A 4,539-nucleotide genomic window follows, 5' to 3' on the forward strand; every position below is an offset into this window, starting at 1 on the left:
TTGCCGCTGGCGTACTGTAATAAATATTCTCCCGGAGCTGGATAACCTAACCGGTTCCACTATACCTCACCTAAGGAATAATCCTAACCCCTAAAAAAATATAATTACATATCTCGTATCCTGAGCTCAAGGGCTCAGCTCAAGGTTAAGGAATATGCTTTTTCTTTTCAACTCGCGAATTTTAAGTCGGTATTGACGTGCTGAAGCAGCGGGGAATAGCACCTGTTGACAGAACTTTGTTTGTTTAGTCTTCAAATGTCAACACAGGCGTCTTATGTCTGTACAAGTGTCTTGAGTCTGTACAAGTGTCTTAAGTCTGTGCAAGTGTCTTGAGTCTGTACAAGTGTCTTAAGTCTGTACAAGTGTCTTGAGTCTGTACAAGTGCCTTGAGTCTGTACAAGTGTCTTAAGTCTGTACAAGTGTCTTAAGTCTGTACAACTGTCTTGAGTCTGTAAAAGTGTCTAGAGTCTATAAAAGTGTCTTAAGTCTGTATACAAGTGTCTTAAGTCTGTACAAGTGTCTTGAGTCTGTACAAGTGTCTTAAGTCTGTATACAAGTGTCTTAAGTCTGTACAACTGTCTTGAGTCTGTAAAAGTGTCTTATGTGTAATTTATAATTATATTATTCATTGTGTCGGGGAGCAGGAAGCCAGAGTGTATTCATACACTCTTATACATCCTGGACGGGGTCAGTGATTCACCCTTGGGAAGGGGGGGGGGAAGACCTCGATAAAAGCCCAAACGTGTATGAATACACTCTGGCTTCCTGTCCCCCCCGACACAATGAATTATTAATTATACTCGTTCCTTCAAGGTCCTTCTCTCCCCAAGATCGACTTACTGACTTTCCCCAGGATGCAACCCCCCCCCCCCCCCACAACAAGCTGACTACCTCCTGAGTACTTACTGCTAGGTGAACAGATGCATTACATGAAAGGAAATGTGACCAACCATTTTTGTCCCACCCGGGATTCGAACCCAGAATTCTCGATTGTGCGTCGAGTGAACCTGACTGTACTACCGGGACCCCTATGTCTGTACAAGGCTCTTATGTCTGCACAGTTGTCTTATGTCTGTACGAGTGTATTATGTCTATACAAGTTAATTATGTCTATACAAGTGTCTTATGTCTGTATAAGAGACATAAGACTTACCCCTTGTCATGTTAACCCTTCAACTGCTCACAGCGACCACGGTCGCTTTTAGATCTAGTTTAAGATTTAAAGTTCCTGTGTGGTGACCGGTGCACCCATGCAATGTCTCAGGCCTCCAGAAAACAACTGCCATCGTGAAAAAATCACGGGCTTCTGCATGCTCTCGAGTAGGCCTCAGAGTGTATATAGCAACCATGAGCAATGCCCACACCTCTGGCTCACAGCCCCGGCATGTGGCTTGTGTCACACCATCATTCTCAGAGGGGGAAATTCTCAAGAATCTGCTAGAATGTGACATTGGTAATCCTGATAGTAATGTAGAGGCTCCTGCTAGTGATAAAGACAATACACAAAAATCAGATATGTTGTTGTTGTTGATTTAGGGGCCACAGGAGACATCTCCCGTCACGCAGGGTGCAGTCGCACCTCCACAGATCTCCAGTATCAGCTCTTGATACTGGTAATGGCTCAAAAGGGCCACCACTTACGGGCTATTCATGCCCGCGCCACCTTTTGGGTGGTTTAATCTTCATCAATCAATCGATTTAGGGGCGACGACGATCCAAAAATCAGATATAAGTGAGCAACCTGACCTCAAGGAGGTACCCTGGAGGTAGTCACTTCAAAACAATTTCATAATAAGTGCTGTTAATATATAATTACTCCCTAATTTATATTTAGGTTAGGTTTAATTACGTTTGGATATGTAAATACGGCTATTATTCTCAAATATGAAATTCAAAAACTAATTTACGTAACCCCTAGAATATATTTACAGAAAACCTAATTCTTCAGACTATTTCAAAGAAAACAAGTTAAATATAGACTTCTTACATTTTATACAAAAAAAATATAATGCAATGAAGCTATAACTTCAGAATGTTCTCTGTTTAGGACAAAGGTTCAAGTGCCAGTTTATAAGTAGACTATTATGGAACAGTAATGCTTTCAGACTATCACAAATGTCTAGATAACTATCCAGGTAGTCTGAGAGGAGCAAGGTTTGGTGTCTCGTTTTAATCACTTTACCCTGAGAATGGGCTCAAGTGAGGGTGAAAGTGATGAACCATTGAGTGTCTCGAAGGTGAAGCTTACCCCCATCGAAGCCTGACGTCATAAGCAAAGGCCAAAGTCCATTCCATGCACCCTCCAAACCCCGTTTATGAATGAAAAATAGTTTACACGCGATTCACAACTGATGATGTCCAAACACTTCCGGAAAAAGTGCTTCATTGACGACTTTTGTTCGAACCACAATACTGTAAATGGTTAGTACCCACGTACTACAAATAATCGCCAACAGAACCTAAACACCTAACCTAACCAATGCCTAAATATGCACAATATGCTAATATACAACAATATTAATTTATATTTCAGAAAAAAACTATTTTGAATGAACAGCATTTTTAAATTGATGAATGCGTCTTTGGGGTCGACCGTTGGGTGGAATGACCTTGGTCTGAGGACGGGTTGCCCACCGCCATTATGGCCCCGGTCGACGCCACAACAGCTACAGCGTCCCATTACAGCAGCTGTGCCAACTGCTGTTCCTCTTCCCCATGAACACAATGATGACTCATTCTTTAGATTTAGTGACCAGGATACCAATACTAGTAGCTGTGCTGTGGCTAGTGGTGGTGTTGTTAGGCGGATGTCTGCTGAGCTAGCACCTCACCCCGTCAAATGATGTCATGTGATGTCACATGGGGAAATTGAGAGATTGCCTTCAAGTTCAACTATATATGCCCAACCTGTGCATATTAATAGAACTTCATCTCCAAGTCAACATAATTATGTTGGGGATCAGATTCATGCCCATGGTGGTGGTGCATCAAGCAGCACAGACCTATACTTGTTCCACAAATACCAACATTTGATGATACAAATGCAGGTGTTAAGAGAATTTTTCCTTATACTGTACTAGTAAATGTACATGCGAGTGATTATTTTACAGCATATTTTGCTGAGCTCCTAGTGAAACATATCATTCAGGAAATGGATAGATACGCGAAGAACCTCATTGAAAATGAGGACATATCCCGTTATTGACATTTGAAGAATGGGAAATACACAAATGTAACAGAACTGTATGTTTTCTAGCATTATGTATGATGAAACAGTGAAACACAAATGTTTCATTATACATAATGCATGGCATGCATTATGAATGGTGAAATTGGTTATTGGAATCAAGTTATTGGATATGTTATTGGAATGAAGACAGCTTATTCTAACACCAATTTTTGTGCGATTCATTGTGCAACAGATACCTTCCAATTTTCAGGTTTCTTCATTTTAAGAAGTGATAACGAGATTGCAAATGATAGACTGTGGACGGTAACATACGTGTTCAATGACCTGAATGGAAAGTGCAAAGAATTCTACATACCAGATCAAAAGCCAGTGACTGTCACTTGTACTTTTCAAGAGATGTCTTGTTTTCAAGCAGTATGTTCCCCTCCAAATGCCATAGATTTGAACTTTTTGTTCTGTATGATTGTGAAACAGGAATGGTGATAGACATGATACTTTATTCTGGCACACACATAGACACAGTTGATCAGTCCGGCAACCAGGAGGCCTGGTCGACGACCGGGCCGCGGGGACGCTAAGCCTCGGAAGCACCTCAAGGTAACCTCAAGGTAAGGTAGACATTACCAGTAACAATTCTCGGGAATTTTTGGGCAGTGTAATTAAGACGCTGATAGCTCTACTTCTGAACAAGAGTCACAGCCTATATACAGACAACTATTATACCTGTCATTGCTAACTAGGTTCTTACCTGAACATAAGATCTTCAGTAAAAAAAAGATGTTTGTTTCGTAAACTCTCAACGCTTGAATAGGCGGCACAATCTGCCTGGGGCGATGGCTGCAGGAACATTCATGAATTGGCAATGTCATCGTGACATTTCTTTGCTTCACTATAGCTGAAGTAAATGCAACATTGAATTGATTTTTGCTTTCTCATGATAACCCATTTTCAAAATATTAGACAGCAAATTTACAATTAATTTTTTTCTTGCCCACCACGGGGTTGTTACACATAACAGGTTCACAATGAAGGGGTTAATGCGCCATTCATGATGAGGGTGCTATGAAAAATTGTATGGTTATTGTGACATCTGTTTTAAATCTGCCAATATCTAGCAAAAATACAATACAATGTATTAAATTTTGGAAGTGGGTTTCTAGGGCTGCCAACTAGACCTAACATACATAATCCTTTTTCATAAGAACTACAGCTGTATGTAATTTCATTATGGAACAATGATCAACTGACCATGTTGTAAGCATTACTTATTGTAGATTTATTTGTTATATTTCTTCCTTTCAAGTTATAAGCAGCAAAAACACCGCATAGTTTTAGAACATGAATTTGGT

Source organism: Procambarus clarkii, chromosome 21 (genome assembly GCF_040958095.1).
Source record: "Procambarus clarkii isolate CNS0578487 chromosome 21, FALCON_Pclarkii_2.0, whole genome shotgun sequence".
Classification (NCBI taxonomy): domain Eukaryota; kingdom Metazoa; phylum Arthropoda; class Malacostraca; order Decapoda; family Cambaridae; genus Procambarus; species Procambarus clarkii.